Genomic DNA, 19,995 nt, shown 5'->3' with positions numbered 1-19,995 from the left:
CCTCAGCTCAAAAATATCTAGGAAGTGAATATTCTGCCAACATGGCTCGAGCGGCTTCTATTAATGTTTTATTTTTCCTTTTGACTACCCCATTCTGTTGAGGGGTTCTGGGTGCTAAAAAATTATAATCAATCCCTTTCTCCTTATAAAAATTCTCAAAGTTTTCATTTTTAAATTCTCATCTATAATCACTTTGAATTGTCAAAATCTCACATCTTAGTTTCCTCATAATCCAAGTCAAAAAAATTTTAAACTTCTCAAATGATTCACTCTTATAATATAGAAATCTAACCCATGTAAATCAAGAGAAATCATGAATTATTACAAATCTGTATACCTTCCCTCCAAGACATATAGTTCCAATTGGTCAAAAAAGATCCATATGTAAAATCTCAAATGATTTACTAGTTCTAAGATCCTTATTGAACTGAAAGGAGGACTTCACCTATTTTTCTAATTGACATGCATCACAAAGGTGATCCTTAATAAAGTTTAGTTTTGGTATGCCTCTCATTAAGTTCTTTTGAGTGGTCCTCCTAAGATCTTTCATGCTAGAGTGAAAAACTCTCCTATGCCATAGCCATGACTCATCAGAAATAGTTTTTAAACAAAAAGCGGTAGGAGCTTTGATACAATTCAAATATAGCATATAAATATTATTTACCCATATGCCATGCAAAACATCATTACCATTCAAGCTTAATATTCATCTAGTAGGAAAAAATTTAACATAATATCCTTTATTACATAGATGACTAAAACTCAGAAGATTATGCTTTAAGCCTTTTACTAACAAAACAATTTCTATAAAACAAAAAAAATTTCAAGTTCCCTATTATACTTGATCTTACCGCCTTCCTTATGGTGTTATCTCCAAGTGTAACCCTGCCTCCACTTCTGGCTTCCAGCAGCATGAATTATGCAGTATCTCCAGTCATATGCTTCGAGCAACTTCTGTCCAGATACCATATGCTCTCATGAGGCCTTGTGTGAGAACGATCCTATAAAATCATCAAATATTAGACCTGGGAACCCAAACAAGTTTGGGTTCTCCTTTTGGCAATTTTAAAACATATGCATGTATGATATGTCTAGGTTTATGCATCTTAGGTTTCCACACCAAATAAGTTTTTCTATTCAATGTACAAGTGTGTGCTATATATCCAAACAATCCATAATTATAGTATTTGACTCCAAGAAGTGAATTTCTTAATCTTTTATAATTATTCTATCTATTCCTGAATTATATAAATTTTGGATACAAAATAGGATTAGTGATATCTTTAAGTCTTGGGGTATCCTATTTTCCTCGATAGCTTTTATCTTCAATTTAAAAAAAGTATTCATATCTTCCAATATACGATTTGTATAATTCATCCGCTATTTTTTGCTCTCTGATTCATCCTTAAAATCTTTAAACTCTTTTCCAATTTTGTATAGGATAATTTTAAATCTCTATTAGTCTTATTCAAATCATCAAACTCATCAAGTAATTTTATATGGTTGTTATCAATTAATGCATAATCTTTCCTAAGAATTTCATGTTCTCTCTGCAGTTTTTATATTTCTAAGTTTAGGCTAGCACACATTTTCTTTAACTTCCTATATGCCTCATGTATGTGTTCAAAGACTTCTAAAAGTTCATTGTAAGTCAAGTCACATACCTCTTCTTGATCTGACTGATCAAGATTATCAGCCATCAAGCACAGATTAGTGACTTCCTCTTCTTTTTCAGTCTCTAATGAGTCTGAAGCTGAGTCCGCCCAGAAAGCTCTTTGGAATTTCTTCTTGCCCTTCTTCATAATTGGTTTCTCCTCTACCTTCTCCTTGCTAGGAGTGGTTTTCAGTTTTGGGCATTTTGACTTAATGTGTCCAGGTTTCCTGCACTCATAGCAAATAATATCATTTGAAACCTTAACATTCCTATTGAACTTTCCTTGATTCCATTCTTGACGTCTCTTTTGCTTCATCTTCAGAAAGCTTATGAACTATCTAATCATCAATACGATGTCATCCTCATCCTCAGGTTATGATAGATTACTCTCCGACTCCTCCACTTTCAGTGTTATGTTCTTCTCCCTTCGTGATTCACCTGCGTCAATCTTTCTTTGACTCGCTCCTTTTTGTAAGTAATTAGTGATCCAAGAAGATTGTCAATAGAGTAAACATTTAAATCTTTATACTCTAATATAGCAGTAATTTTTGCATCATAAGCTGTAGACAAACAACAAAGAATCTTATTTACCATTTTAGCATTTTTTAATTCTCTACTTAGTACATGAAAAGAAGTGACTATCTGATTGAATCCTGTATACATATCAAAAATGGATTTATTTGGTTTCATGGGAAATAATTCATAGTCATGCAAAAAGATGTTTAATCTAGACTATTTTACTTCATTAGTCCCTTCATAAGTTATACATGTGAGAAAATAATTTTTTATTTTAAAATATTTAAATTTAAAAATACTTTAATTTCTCACGTGATTTACTTTATTCATATTTTAAATATTTTCTTTCAATCAAATCCACATAGTCGGATATTATACCACCCCGAAGAGCAGACTAATGTCCTTCTATTGATTTAAAATAAAGAATACTATAATTCATTCTTCTAATCAGGTGCAGCATAGGGAATATACAAATCATCCTGAAGGATGATTAGCATATTATCCTATCGACTCGATTAGACTAATGAATTATGAATTTATTTCCATAATCAAATATAGAAGATAATTAATCTGCTCATAAGAGCAAATCAACTATCCACCTATCCTTTGATTACGAAAATAAATTTTTAAAATATAGATAAAGCGAGGTCTGTGTTCACAGATCTTTCCCCTACCTTAGAAAGGAAACTAGGATAGGGTTTAGATTATTCTAGGATCTAGACTCCCTATAGGGGCAAGCCCCTATAGTTAATTACATCTCCTAAGAGAATGCTCTTGATCTAAATGAAGACTAAATTATTTCAAAATTATATATAAATTTAACTAAATATTTGGGCTAATTTAAATTTTCACGATCAGGTTTTAGATTATAGACTTTAAGGTTGAATTTAAAAGAGTTAGAGTTTGATTAGAAGGAATGTGCAGAGAAAGGGCGTATATATTCTGGACTTACCACCTACCTAGAGTGGGCTGCCAGCTAACAATCCTAATCACAACAATTCACCAATAAATGCAAGATTTAAGCTAGTTCTATCCTAAGAATCAAGGAAGGGGTTAAAGAGTTTAACCCGAATGCAGGAAATATGCTTACAAAAACTAAAAATCTACATGAATGCTAATGATGCATGAGATAGTTATGTATAAAAGAGCAGATTTTATTAATATAAAATTTATCAGTTACATCCCATAATTTGCAGTAAAGTAAAGGTGGCCAGGTCCCACCGACAACAAACCTGGGTTCTAAACCTATAAGAGAGTAGAATTAAATACAACTGCTTATGGTCTTCAGGCTCCGAGTCTTCTATGGAATTCCAAAAAGGAACATCCTCCTAGGAAGGATATTACTTTTTAGAGCCCCATTTGTATACGTATAAGCAATTATTTTTAATTCTTTTACAAACTCCAGACACTGTACAGACTCAATCTATGTACAACATATCTAGAAAGCATAAAATTTATATTTCTTTTTACAAGTACATCAGTCCCTAGGTACATTCTACTTTGCATGTAAGTAAAGTACAGAAAAGTAAAAGCAGTTGTATAATTATGTATGTTATGAGTGCGTTGTGAACAGTTATATATGCAGGAAAGTAAAGACAGGAAAGTAAAGTACACGGCCCTCACTTTATTCACTCCACGCTCTGGTGTACAGATAGAAATAAATATGCATGCTATGCAGTACAGAAAAGTAAGCAAACACACATAGGTGCCCTCAAGGCAAGACACCCGCAAACAAATCACAACAAACCACCGGCCTAGCCTAGGCTAAAGTTGGTAGTCCTAGCAATCTTCTAAGTGTGTGAAAGAGGTCATGTGATTTGAATAGATCCTATAGGGATTATTGTTTAAGTTGCGTGTATTATTAGGATTTATTTATTTAAAGGCCAAAAGGGAATTTGATTAAAGTTTAAGTGAAGTATATTTGAATTTTAAAATTATTCCAATTTTAGGATGTTAGAGTTGTTTAATTTAGTTTTAAATAACTAATAGATTGATAACTCCCTAAGTGCAGGAATTTATCAATTTATAAGTCCTAGGACTTTCGAAACGAGCACCCATCTTATATGGAAGACAGATATTCATTTGAGAGTCCCTAAAGTTTTATTAGAAAGAAAGAAAGTGACCTTATGAATACAATACTACATGCCTTCCCGAAGGAATCTAGCACGATGTATAAGGTCGGTGTGTTATTAAGGGTTTGAAGATCTCCAAATCCAAATGTATCAGTGCCTTCCTAAAAGGAGTCATGCACGATACATAGGAGATTTCTTTGTTATTTATGTGTTTTAAAAAGCCCTTTAAATCAAAATGCCTAAAGCTCTCCAAAAGGAATCGGGCTTTAGGCATAAAGGCCTTAATTCATTTAATCTAAATTAATAATCAAATTTGATTGCTTAAAATAAATTTTAATCAATCAAATTATCAAATTGATTTAGTTTAGATGAATTAAAATTTAGTTTAATTTTTAATGAATTTTATTGTAATATTTAGAATTTTTTAGAATTTTTAATCATTTATTGGATTATTAAGGAATATTATTATTAAAAAAATTATTTAATATTAAAATTAATACATTTCTGGTTTGATTCGATTTTAAATGAATTTGTTTTATATTTTTACTATTAATTGGAATTTAGATGAATTTTAATGTATTTATTTAGTTAAAGTTTATTAAAGGGTTAATTAAGGTTTGATTTGGGTTTAATAGGATTTAGGTCTTTGTTTTGATTTTGAATGAATGTAAATTTGTTTTATAGTTGATTAGAGTTGATTGAGATTGATTGAGATTAATTTAGATTTTTATGAGTTTTATTTGATTTATTTAGGTTTGTTAAAAAAAAACCCTTAATCTACTAGTTGTTATAGAATTGATTAATGTCAAATCAAGATAAGTTTGATCATTGGGTACAAGACACTAGTTTTCTAAGTTTAAGTTTCATTCCAAAAGGAATGGTATATAGTTCACCTAAGATTTGGCTAAGTTAACTAAGACACACCTTAATTATTGTTCCTAAATGTCACTAAGTTGTAGGATAGAAAATCATGTTCACTAACCCTTGAACATATACATTGAAATCACACCATAACATAGCAATCATGAGCAATAAAAAGTGACCTAATACTCTATGGGATAATGAGGATGAATTATCAAAGTTATAAGTTATAAAAGTTACCTTATAACTTTGGAGATTCAAATATAAGAAATATATGAATGTAAATAAAGATTATTCTAAGATATATAGAATATTCTTACATAATCCATGTCCAAATTGAAATCATAGTCTTACATAGTTTGAAAGTAATGAGAATAGATTCTTATAGAAATATATTCTCTGAAACCATATATAACCATAATTTGAACTTGAATGTTGATAAAGAGCTGTCTCTCAGTGGTCCCATAGAGTTCTATATGAAATGATGGGGTGATTATAAAATTTCTAAATGAAGTTTTAAATGTTTGATCCAAGCAATGGGTCAAAATTTGAAAATTCATTTTAGAAATTATAGTTGAGCTCTAGAAAATTCCCCAAAAATCAGAGAATACAGTAAGACATCTCAATTATCATGCCATTTAAGTTTTATTTAACTATATATTTAAATAGGATATAATTTAAAAGAAATTAAGGGAAATCCTAGGCCCTAAAATATAAACTTTTAAATAATAGAAATTGGGCTCTGATTTTATTTTTAGAAAATAGGGAATTTTATTCCGAGAAAAACAAGTGGTTGTACAAAAAAATTTGAACTTATATTTTATTTTTTATGATTTTTCAAAGTTTTGTAGATAAAATCTAATTAAAATAAAACCCTAATATCAGATTTACACGCGGCGGCGGGCGATTAGTCCACGCAAACGGCGGTGGTCAAGCGGGCCCGCTCACTTAAATGAGTCAGCGCGGTCTGGCAGCCGTCAGATCAACCGCAGCTTGATCAACGGTTGCAATCTAATTCGCAGCTGATCTCGATCAAAAATGATTGGACGGTCACCGTTTAAAGCCGTGGTTTGGAATGGACGGGTAAGATCGAGTCAAACTAGTCCCGTAATCACATGGAGCAAAAGGTCAATCAAATCTTGATCGTTGAAATTAAATAGGTGAAATCAACGATCGAGATTTCGTCTCCCTCGCCGGACTAGCGTAAACCCTAATTTTAGGTTTTGCTTTAAATGCTTTATAGGATCGATTAAATGGCATGATAAATGAGATTTAAATGAAATTAAGAAATATGAAGAATGGGGAATAGTTTATAGAGCTTAATATGAATTCCTTAGAAACCTATTTAGGAACCTAAATATTATCTAGGGTTTAGGATTTACCCGGATATATAGAACGGATTGAGGTGATTTAAAAAATGATTGAATTTGTTGACTATCCACGTGTTGTTTTATTGAAGACCTCAATCTTGGAGGATCACCAAAGATGAAGTTTAGGAGCTTGAGGCGAACTAGGGCTCGGCTCAACGTCAATCTTGTCTCTGGAAAGCTCCAAACACTGGGAAGAAGATGGGGAAGGTTGATAGGAGCTCGAAGAAGCAGAACGAAATGCTCATTTTCTCTGGGAGTGAGTGAAATGATAGATCGCTTGGAATGAAGCCCTACCGTGCCTCTTTCCTTATTCAGCCTTTCGAGCGAAAAGCAATGGTTGGGATGCTCAGAGGGAGTGCTGGGATGATTGACACCTGGATCAGGTGGTTAGGGACAGAGGGAAAGGACTGTACTGGCTGAGATGAGCTGGCCACTCTCTTGGCTTGTCCTCACATGGGAGGGGACCATCTGAGGTGGCTGGGCCGATTTGGTTGCAGGGTTGGGTTTGGTTGAGCCCAAAGAACCTTCTGGAATGGATCCCGAGGGCTGCAAGGGTCTGGTTTGGACTAGGTATGGCTTGATAGGTCGGGTTGACTATTAGATCTCATTTGAGCTCTAGTTGGCCAGTTGACTGGTCAAGGGAGGTCAAGGCTGTTGAGTTGGAGTTTAAACCATGCCTAGAGCAGATCTAGACAATTAGATAGATTGGGACCTAAGAGATTAAGTTATATGAAGGAATTTGATCATACAAAGGGTTCTTCAAACCTTGAGTTGACTGGTTTGACCAGTCAACTCAGTCAATGTTTTTTGAGGTGATACCTAAATAGTCCCTGGCAAGCTGGTTGGGTGATTTGCAGAAGGTTCAAATGGCTATATGCTTTGTATGAGTGGAAGAGGTTTTATAAGGTGGAGCATGACCATGGTTGCTTGGGTTGACCAAGTCAACTTGACTTGGGTGGATGGGGTGGTAACCGAAGAGGCTTAAAGGATATGATTGAGTTAGTCTGAGGTTTAGGAAGGGTTTAATATATTGAATGGGTTGAAATGACCTGTTCTAAGCCCTAAGGAGTAGTTGGGTCAACTAGGTTGACTAGGTGTGGGTCTGGATTGGACAGGTTTGAAATTGTATTTGGAGACTGATAGATGTGGTTTCAAGACTCAAATAGGTCATTCCAATCAAATCACCTGTTTGGACCCTTAAAGGGCCTCTAAGGTCAACCATGTTGACTTGGTCAACCAGGTTGACCCAGTCTAGAAATGGGTCCAACGAGTTTGGTTTGATATTTGAAACTTTATGGGGGTGGTTGCATCATATTTGGATGTCATTTGGTTTGAAATCACTGTTTGAGCCCCATAGGGGTATTTTGGTCATTCTGACCTCAGGTCCACTAGGGGTAGAAATGAGTCCAAAAAAATGCAGTTAATTGTTCAGCATGTCAGGATTGATGGTTTGAAAGTGATTGGAGGCTTTAAAGGAAGCTCCGATGTCACAATCTACTAGGTGGCAGGTATAGTGGCATATGCTATAAATATTTGAAGGTTTTATAGCCTTTGGATTTCAAATGAGTTTCTAGGGTTAAACTCTTCAAAATGGGTTCAAATTTAGAGGGTTTCCTCTAGAGACATGTCCCATCAGTAGGAAACTGACAGACCCAGAATCAGAGACTATTTGATAGGGTTTTGAAGTATTTGAAAATTCACTAGAAAAGGCCTTTAGGACAGGGCCTTTGGACTTAGGATTTGAGTCTGGGTTTGATTGAATTTGATTTGGATTTGCTTGGGGTCAGGATTGGTTTGAAGTTTAGATTGGTTTATGAATTGGATTGATTAGAGATCTGGATTGATTTTAGGATCCTATATAGACCTCATACAAAAATGAGGTCAATAATATAGAGTCTATCCCATATGTCATTTCCACTCTTGCAAGTGGAAACCTACATGTAGTCCTCTAACTTAAGTGCACAAAAGAAACTATTTAAATATTTAGCAATAAGTTTTGATAAGTCACGTTCTTCTACAGTCCAATCTATAAAGGGTGTTTCTACTCTAATGCCATCAACTAGTCTAATTGGTTTTGTATACCCTTCTTATACTAAGATCCACGTGTGATAATTAAGTGACTGTAAAAATATAGACATGCGTGTTTTCCAAAAAACAAAAGAGATATTATCAAACAAAGGAGGTCTAGAGATTGAATACCCTTCAGGTGTGTTTCGATTTCTGAATGTAGCCATGGTCGTTAATGAAAAAGTAGTCTAAACTTATGGTTTTGAAACAAAGCTCTAATACCACTTGTTAAATATGAGTTAGGTTGTTAGACCTAAGCTTTTGTCCCAACAACTAACTAAGAGGGGGTGAATTGGTAATTTTAAAATTTCTCTTAATTTAAATTTGAAAATTTAAAACCAATAAAAATTTTAAAACTATTTTTCAACCACAAAATAGCAAAACAGAAAAATAAAAAACAGCAAAAAATAAAAGATACAAGATTTATAGTGGTTTGGTCAAACTCGACCTACATCCACTCCCTGAAGTCTCCCACTTCAGGTATTACACTATTACCACTAGTGTCTCTCCTTTTGCCCCACAGCAAGGCGGACAAGCCATCATAAAAACTCTCTTCCATCACTACCCGGTGTGGCAGAGAATCGTCATCCTTTTACACCCTCTAGGTGTAGAAGAGTACCATGGTCCTTTTACACCCTCCAAGTGTAGGCAGAGAACCTTTCGCTGTTCAAACTCTCCAAGTATAGGCAGAGAACCTTCGACTGTTCACACTCCTAGAGTGTCAGTAAAGAATCGGATCTTCTTGAAAGATCTTCTCACTAAAAATCTAGAAGGATAAGAGAAAAGAGTGAAGTAATCACAAATTACAAACAGATATCCTTACCTTTGAGTAACGAAGTGAACCCTTCACGCTCCAATAGTAAAAAATCTCCTTAAAACACTCTCTCTCACTCTCTCCTTCAAATTCTCTAAAGTATGCACGAAGATCAAAGATAAAAAAATTGCATGACAGTCTTAAGTGGACTTTTTATAAAAAAAGACATGAAAAACCATCCAAAAATTACAATTTTTAATTTTTGACCATCGACAATCATCCCGTATGATCGAATTTCATACGTACAAACAGTATAAAAACTATTTCTTATGAACTCAATGTAAATTGGTTTGAACTGCCTTCGTGCCCGATCATCATCCTGTACGAACATGGTTCATCCTATACGAACAGTTATTCCAAAGATTCGTTTGTACGAAAATACAGGACGGACAATAAGTTTACAGAACAGAGGACATCATCATGGGATGAATGGGTAAAATCGTCTGGATGAATAGTTCCAATGAAAAATCCATATGACATCATCCTGGGATGAAAGGGTAAAATTATCTAAATGAATAGTTCAAATGACAAATCTAGCGGACATCATCCTGGGATGAAAGGGTAAAATTGTTTGGACGGATAGTTCAAATAATAAATCCAGAGGAGATCGTCTTGGTATGAATGGGTAAAATTGTTTGGATGAATAGTTCAAATGAAAAATCCAAAGGACATAATCCTAGGATGACTGGGTAAAATCGTCTGGATGAATAGTTCAAATAACAAATTCATAGGAGAGCATCCTAGGACGAATGGGTAAAATTATATGGATGAATAGTTCAAATGACAAATAAAGAGGACATCATCCTAGGTTGAATGCGTAAAATGGTCTGGATGATCTATAATTAGAAAAAAAAATTCCATATCTATTCGTTCCATTGCTCGTTTGGGAGTATAACTGATCAGATCGTCCCGTACGAACATGGTTCGTACTATACGATCAATTTTAAAAATTATAAATTTTAAATCTCTCCCACGGTGTGTGTGTGTGTGTGTGCTAAGTTACTCAATTGCAATTACACTCTCTCAGACTCAAATAAAAAAATACATACTACAATGTTACAAAACATTCTAAGCAGATCTTGATTTGAAGTCTTCAATAATATGGAGTATGATTTTCCTGAAATATTAGTACACACAAGAGCAAAAATAAATATTCCAAAATGTGTTAAGAGAAAATAATAATCAAAATAATAATATTTTGAATCATCAAAAACATACAAGTTGCAAGAATATAAAACACGCAAAGCTAAGTAGCAACTCTCTCAACAATTTTCACATTATAATTATTCCTCAGGCATTATCCTTTCAAATTTTATTTAAATTTGCCCCAATCTTGACTTACTTATTTGATAACTAAAAAATTGTAGACGGAAAAGGGATTACCAAGTAACAATCATGCCTTAGATGTTGATGTGAACGAACTTTCGAGGTTGTAGCAAGGGTTTCCCCATAGGGTAAAATAAGTACTCACATATGGCCCAAAATTATTATATGTCAAAAAATTCATGGTGATAGAAAGAGTTTAGCGTCTTATTACTGTATGAAGATTAACCACACACAAATAAAGAAGAGTTGCAAGAATTGCCATAATTTTTCTTAAAAAAACAAAGAAAGAGGAAACCATGAAGCTTAGCCTAGTTGAATTTTCACAAAGTATGTTGTGTAACACCCTTCCCTGTAATTGAGGGAGGAATTAATACATTATAGAAGATGTAAGTTGTAGAGAATAAATTTCATGGAGGAAGTTGGAAGAGTCTTGCAGCAATAGAGTTATCTTTAAAAAATTGTTTGTTGTAGGTTCATTTGTTCTTCTTTGAGGAGAGCAAGCCATAAACTAAGAAGTATAGTGTAAATTTTGGTGTTGAGGTTATATTTAGAGTTGGTGTCAATGATATATATAGAAAATATACATGATGATAGAAATAGAAGTTGGTGTTGATGGAAGGTGATGAAGTCAACGGGAATTAATATAGATGGGCAACTATGGTCAGCAAATCTTACTTGGATGATAGTGTTCAAGAGTTTGTAGTTAAAAAATAGTGGCCAAGAGATTATAGTAACGTGATGTTGGTTAGGAGACATTAAATAGGTGCGGTCTAATAATGGTAGTTGGACAATGGTGATGTGGTTGGAAGGCAATGATCAGACAGTGATGGTCTAATGACAGCGATCAAACTGCAATGATTTGGTGGCAGAGTGAAAATTTTGGTGATAAGATGTCAATGGTTAGTTGATGGTCAATGGCGACGATTTAACATCGGAGCTATCTCCACTCAAGCTCCAAGCTCTTCTTCCCTCATTTATTGTAGAGTCCTTTTTATAGTTTTGAGAATGGCAATATATGCAAATATACAATAATCTAAAATATTTCATCAAACAACTTGTATTGATCCCTTTGATCATAGATTGTTCTTTTAGCATTTAAAAGCTTTAATGACTAAGCGATCATAGAAGCTTTAGATTCGTATCATCGATACACTTAATCTAATTATAAACATGCATAATTTGTAGGTCATTTGACTGATCAATTAAGGTCGCAAAGTTTTCAATTACACTAAAAGCATTTTATTAGGCTTATTTGATGTTGAATCTAATCACATTTGATGTCAACGGATTTATTTCATCGAGAAATTCAATTCAACTATTTGTTAAAATCAAAATTTGAATAGTCCTGAATTTTATTACTAAAATTTTAAATTTAATATATATATATATATATATATATATATATCAAATAAAATAAAAAATCTCCATGATTGCAATAATCCAACCCAGACCATGCATTGACCACAAAAGTGCTCTAAAAAGCTAAAGCTCCACATCAAGGTCGGCAAAAAAAGCCACCAATCTCCATTCAAAGCCACATCAAGGAAGTTCAGCATATATGCCAATAATATAAAATGGCAGCCTGTTAAAAAGAGTATACATATTGAATAAAAGAACAAAAAAAAAACTGAGCTTTTGAAAATCCTTAAGGAGCTTCAACCATCTAAAATAATTTAGTGAAATTTATATTTGTATAACTGATTAAAGAAGTAGCCTCATGAATTGTGCAAGACTAAGAGTCTGTTTGGAACAACTGCAGTATTTTATAAAGTTGGTTGTGAATTTGTAGTGGGAAATTAGTTTCGCTACTATAGTTGTAGAAAACAGCTTTCCAACACAGAAAGTTTTGAAAAGCAGGAAGAAAGTATTAGTCAGACGAAATTGTGATTGTTACCTAAAAATCAAAGCAGCCAAAAAGTTGTCCCAAGCCGACCCTAAGTTGGCAAAAATATTAGTTTAATTACATTATTCCCATTAAAAAAATTACAATTATTCCCATTATAATTATATATGTTTCTATGGTTTCTATCTTCAATAGTTGAAGGTAAGATGCAATAGATATGAGAATCTTGAAAACATTAGAAAGGCAAACTAGCTTTTTGAACCAATAGAGTGTGGTACTGTTCACATTCAGATATAGCAATGTCAATGAATCTCGCAAAGTGATTTTGGAATTTATCTGGCATAGGCTTTGTTTGTTACGGCTTTCTTACTGCTTTCTAAAACACTTTTTAGTAAAAAAACTTAGAACTTGAAATTTTGTACTAAAAAACTGCTTTTAAAAGTAATAAGAAAACCGTCCCAAATAAAGCATAGTAAAAAAATCAAAAAAAGAAACATATTTAATTGATTTACATGAAGGATTCCACGCATGTTTAGAGGCAAATTCCAAGTTAGTTTGTCCATCACTTCTTTACATTTTTTTTGAAGGAAAATGAGCTTTCTTTTACCAATTATTTTAAAATGTTGTCTCACATTCTAATATTAATTGATATTTTTATTATTTTTAATTAATTATTCATTTATAATTATATTATAATGATTGCTTGAATCATAATCTTTTTTCTCTCTTAAAAAATAAACGAGCTGGCTTGTGAGCCAGCTCAAACTCATAAAATAAAACTCTAGCTCAAGTTTGAACTCAATTAATTAATCCAGTTAAGCTTAAGTCAGAAGTGACTCGAGCTCAACTCAACTCATTCACAAATCTCTAGACCAAGATAAGTCATGGGAAGGTTTTTCTAGTTTAAACTTAAGCTCCGTTTGGTGTGACTTGTGAGTTTCTACTTTTCTTTAAAAGCTCCATCCTCAACTACAGTTTCAACTATTATTTCGCAAAAATCAACTTTTTGAAGGCAAAATTTTAAAAACTTGATTTTCATTTCACAAAATAAGTAAAAAAAACTACCCCAAATGAACCATTAGTCGTATGCTTAATAGGATTAACTTTGTTATTCATAAACTTGTTATCAATAACAAATAATGATTTGTCCACTCTAATGAGTTAGCCATATTATTTCTTACAACTCTTAAGAAAAGTCACAATCTTCTTTAATGAACTATAGCAACCAATAGAAAATATAATAGCATTATTGACAAAGGATGAACAAGTAATAAGAGATTTACAACAAACATTCTAACTCACCAAAAATTCTTGAAAAAAGATTATTCCAAACCCTCTAAAGATATCCATAATTAATAATGAATATGAGAGGAGAAATGAGGTCCTCTTACTAGACAACTCTAAATACTAAAGAAGTTATAGATGAAAAATTAACTAAAAATTAACAAATAGAAATAAATGCTTTAATTTTATCTATGAAAGTGAAATTGAAACCAAACTTCTAAAGAATGATAGCATGAAAAAGAAATTGGAATCAATCATAATACTTGGGCTTCGCTTGGGGCAGCTTTCTTACTGCTTTCTAAAGTGATTTTCTAATAGAAAATTTTCTTGAACTAGAAATTTTTTACTAAAAAGGCGATTTAGAAAGCAGAAAAAAAGTTGCCCCAAACGAAGCCTTAGATACATCTAATTGAATAGCTAAATTGGAACATATTTGCTGAATATTTATAGCATGAATGATTTCTTGAGCTAGTGGGATATTATACATAATGTCTCTAACTTTCATAGAACAACTCTAATTAATAAAGGATAAATTTATTTAAGATCATTTTTTTTTAGTTTATTTGATGCTAAAATATTGATATTTGTTCAAGTATCCCATTTAGAATTGGTTCAAGATTATCTTCCTTTAACCATCTTTCATGGTAAGTTGAAAATTTTAATCCCTTATTTGGACTTCTAGTTTATTTTTACAAATTCTCCAAGCATGTCCCCTCACCACTTTACTTCCCAAATTGATTGAAACTATCTTCCCCCATTTGATAATTTGAATTTGGAATGAAAGAGATGGCTTAAAAGGATGTATATTTTCATAAGAAACACCTTTGATTCAAATAAAAATTAGGAAAAGTATTTTTTTCATCATGATTGCTAGCTTTATTCATTTGTCAAAAGAACAACCTCAACTCTTTCAACCAACTCTTTCTATGAGATTTGAGTTTTTATTTTTATAGCATATTTATCTTAATATAATATTATCTCCGCCACATCTCTCATACATACATAATCTACTACTTATCTCTCCTTTCATCCACTTCATCCAAATCCAAACCTTGCCCCTCTTAGCTTTATGTTGATCCCCAAACCCTTAAACCTTTAAGTTCTTAGTTTAAGTACTCCCTAACATATCTCATCCTCTTTTTTTTTTCTTTAAACATATCTCATCCTCATTTCCATATTATATTATTTCCAACCCCTAACCCTCCAACTATAATATCAATTCTCTAAGGGTAGTGGATCATCCTTGCAATGTATACTATTATAGGTGCTCTCTAGTTTTTAAACTCCCAAGCCACTACCTTCCATCAATCATTACAATCTCCACCAATTCCTAAACTATCTTCTCACCTCTTGGCTAACATCTCAATTAGCCTTGGTTGAAGCCTCTCAATCATCCTCCACACTCCTCAAATATATTCCCTAAATAATTTCATTTTCAGCCATACCTTATAGTCCCCTCCACATCTCAGTCAAGCCACAAACAATCGCTTTAAATTCTTCCCCAAACTTTATCTAATAGATATACAATAAGTGAGAGTCATACCTCTCAATTATTCCCATCAACTAGTTCCACTAGAATCCAAAATTATCATCATGCTTTTATAGATATGTTTCTCTCGATAAAAGTATGGGCACGTGAAAAATAAAATGTAGATATCATATTAGTCCACATGAATGAGGTTTACCAAATATTTTAACAATGTTGAATAATTATCTATTATTCATAAATTGAAATCTTAGCTTACCAATGGAGATCCAATTTTAAATAATAGGTAGCCCATATGAAACATCAAGAAAATAGGATCATTTTAGGAGTTTCATCATAATATCGAAAATGGCATAAACTCTATGAAAAAGATTTGAGTAGCATATTATAAGCATTTAAAAGTCTAATAAGAATTGAAGAGAAATCAAAATGATCAACCATAAAAGCCCCCTAAAAGACTAATTTAGTAAAAGAAATCTCTTTAAAATGTCAAGAATTCACCAACTACATATGAACTTATCATGACAAAATATTTTGTCATCTTAAGAACCACTTCAGCTCAAAAAATGCATATCTATTTTACCCTTAAAAGACATTGGTTCTGCAAGAATAAGAAGCTGTGAAGATTATATTTTCTAGGTTAACACATCTCTCTAAGAGATATTAGTACAAAGAGGAACCTTTTACTATCAAAAAGTGAAGAAAGAGAAAGTATCATCAGAATTTTCTAACATGACTCCATGATGAAAGCTCGAACGACCAAATCGTGGCAATTGCAAAGATCTGCAAGCATAAAGAAGGTTGATAAGAAGCAGGAGAAGATCCCATGCATATAGCTACATGAGCTATTGTGTTCGTGCAAATGTTCGTTGCCATGCACACACTTACAGTAAATCATGTATATGTGTTTGAATTAGATTTTAAAAACTATTTTTATTTAATCATTATGCTTTCCACTTTTAATAAAAGGCTCTAAGTTCACTAAGGGGCGGAACCCCTTTATGGCTGGGGGGCAATTGCCCCCCCTCAAAAAAAATTTTTTTTTTCATTATACTATTGCTTAGGTAATTTTTAAACTTTATTATAAAGGTTTTTAGGCAATCCCTCCCCTAAAAATGTTAAAATACTATGGTCTTTAGGCAATTGCCCCCAATATAATTAAATACATTGTGTATATATATTATTCTTAGGAAATGATAAACCAAATACAAAGAGAAATAGTAAATCAAAATTTGTTCAGGGGGCGTTGCCCCCTGGAAACCCCCGCAGGGGCGCTGCACCTTAACCCCGCGATTTGACTGGGCAGGTCGAACCCCTCCAGGACATATATGCGAATATTTACTTATAAATTATAAGTTTGCCCCCCCCCCCCCCCCCCCAAAAATTAACAAGTTATCAACCCCCACTTTTTTTTTAGCCCCTAAGTTTACTTATAAATTTGATCAATTCAAAATCATTTGAAACTTGAACTCTAATATAAAAACACTTATTTCACATGCTCTAAATAAAGTTTATAAATTCTCAAATGCTTAATTTACACATATGCACTTTGAGAGATTCCTCATCTCACTAAGGACTTATTCATCTTCATGTGATTCATCTCATTGACTAATTTGATGTGACGCTGATGAAATCTTTGAGTACCTTTACATATTTATAAAATAAATTATTAAATATTATTGATATGTCATCAAAATAAATCATCGAATATTTGAGGCTAACGGAGCTAACAAAGATGTAAATTAGAGATACTTAGGCTTCTCTTGGGATTGCTCTTTTACTGTTTTCTGAAAAAGTTTTAAGAAATTTTTGCACTAGAAATTTACTTTATAAAGCATTAAGAAAGCCTTCCCAAATGAAGCCTTATAATGAAAAAAGGTCAATGTCATGGCAATATAAATGAGGGCACAATGGTAAAATTACATTCAAATTATTGTTTTTTTGTTTCTTTCCATATAATTGTTAATATTTGATTTTAATGAAAATTTATATATGAGAATAATGGAGACGCAATTGAAGAGAATTTCTCACCATCGGCATCCAGCACTAAATAACATCTGCATTGATTGATGATCTAACAATTTTTTCATGATAGTTAGTGATTTTTTTTTTATTTTTTTTTATTTTTTTTTGAAATGGGGGTGGGGTAGTTGGACTAGGTTCAATGAAAGATGAAATTAGATAATGTTGTTTTAGATAGTTTGGTCACGTAAATGTCGGCTTTTCGATGATCCGATTAAGAGAGTAGATATATTAGATTTTACTTATGTTAAAAAAAGGTATATATACCTGAAAAGATTTGGTTAGAAACTATTAGAAATTACATTCTTTATTAGATTTAAATAAGAAACTAACTCTTAGGCTCCCTTTGTGACAGCTTTCTTACTGCATAGCAAAGCTGATTTTTAGTACGAAAATCCATTGAAAGCAGAAAAAAAATAAAAAAAAATAATGGTCTAAAGATATCCCAAACGAAATCTTAATTTGACACAATGGAGAAAAATGATTTATATAGACAATCTCACATAGAGAGGAGAGGTATAATTATTACAAGAGGTCAACGGACGTCGTCCAGAGATAAATCAGGATGCGTCACGTCACTTTTTGCTGTGTATTGGCGTTGTGTACCAGGGTGACGTGACACATCCTGATTTGCCTCTGGATTGGCCGCACGTATAATTTCTCCATGTAAAGAGGATAAAGTCTAATGTCATTGTTGTTATTCTTTGGGGGCGTGGCAACTAAATTATTTTTTCTCTCGAATATTCATTTCATTGTTTCACATGTTTGCATACAACACCCCCTTTTTTCTTAAGTGAAAATTGGGTGGCAAAAGAAAAGTAGGAATTTTTTCCAAATTGTCCAATTTTTTATTGAAATTTCCACAAAGGCCACCCATTTTCTCAAATTCTACTTTGATTTCCTAAAAAAAAATTCTTTTTTGATAAGGATCTCTATGATATTTTAATCCCTCCATCACTTACAAGGGGACCCCAAACAATTATTTAATTATGAGAAGGGTAAAATTATAAAAAACTTGTTAATTGAAATATGAGATAATACAAGAGGTGTGGTATATTTTTTTTTAATAAGCCAATCTAATTATTTATGTTTTATTTTCTTATCAGTCAAAGAACCATTTTGTTTAGATATATAATAATATTCATTTATTGGCACTATTTGCTTTTAAAAAATAATATATACAGCTTTATGTGGGGTATGCTTTTAAAAAAATCAAATGAGAAAATGCAAAGCAATTTTTTTAATTATGAGAGTAATTTTTTTTATTTAATCGATAAAAAACTCCAAAGCTGCTCCATATGGAGCGTTTGTCATGCTCAACTAAAAGCTGAAAGCAACTTAAAATAATACATAATTTTGGGTGTGTTTTGAGCCAGTTGTATTTTTAGGTTTGTTTGGGACTACTTTCTTATTGTTTCTTGAAGCTATTTTTTATTACAAAAATTTTAATTTTTGTTCTAAAATGCTACTTTCAAAAGCAATAAGAAAACCATCCAAATTTGAGACAATTTTCTTATTGCTTTCTAAAGCAGCTTTTCAGCACAAGAAATTTTAGTTTAAAAATTTTCTATTAAAATACTACTTTAAGAAGCAGTAAGAAAACCATTAATTCCAAATGACCACTCAGGCTTCGTTCGGAATGACTTTCTTACTGCTTTTTAAAGCAGTTTTCAGATATAAAAATTTTTAATTTAAAAAAAATATATAACAAAAATTGTTTTAAGAAGTTGTAAGAAAATCATCTCAAATGATGCCATAATCTATAAAGGTGGCTATAAAATTGTTGTAAAAAATAATTTTTTTTAAAAGTTGCTTCATATTACAATAATTTTTTGTAAGCAATGAAAAAGTAATTATTTTTTTAGGCTTAGCTGGGAAACTCTCTTACTGTTTTTTTAAATCAATTATTTAGTACAAATATTTTTAAATTGTACTAAAAAGTTATTTTAGAAAGCAATAAAAAAATATCTCAAACGAAGTCTTAAATTTTAAATATGTGATTAATGACATGTATTATAATTGTAAAAGAATTATTATAAAATTGCCTCAAAAGATCTCAACATAAATTTATTTGTAAAAAGTTTAATTGCATTAAATTTTTTTTGGCAAACATAATTAAATTATAAAAGAGATAATTGGTATTTTTAATTTAGCAAACGTGCTAAAGTGGAATATTTTGAATTAATTGGAAACGTCAGCAAGCACGGGGATGATAATCTTTCCTTTTTATTATTATTATTTTCGGTTTTATTTCTTTTTCGAGAAATTTTATTTTGAGGCGAACATAGACAAAATATAGAAACATTTAAAAAAATAAAGTATTAAATTGAAATAAAATACATAATAGAAGAGATTATTATCTTTTAAGAAAATTTTAAATCTCTTTTTTTTTTTATCTTTTATATTTGCATATTTATTATAAATATTTTCCAAGTAAATTGTACGGTAATATCTTAATTTTTTCTTAAATTACTACTAAAATTTTAAATTAAAAATTAATATCATTTTTAAAAAATTTGATTGTTTTATCCAAAAAAAAAAATAGTAAAAATAATATTTAATTTAATTTAATTTGAAGAAATGTACAATTACAGCAAAATTGTTAGCTTTCACTCCTTAAAATTTATCAATGCTAGCAGTCTTCTCAAGGCTATTAATAGGGGTGTTAATTTATTACACA

Source organism: Dendrobium catenatum, unplaced genomic scaffold, assembly GCF_001605985.2.
Source record: "Dendrobium catenatum unplaced genomic scaffold, ASM160598v2 fragScaff_scaffold_151, whole genome shotgun sequence".
Lineage (NCBI taxonomy): Eukaryota > Viridiplantae > Streptophyta > Magnoliopsida > Asparagales > Orchidaceae > Dendrobium > Dendrobium catenatum.
This window is presented reverse-complemented; position numbering follows the sequence as displayed.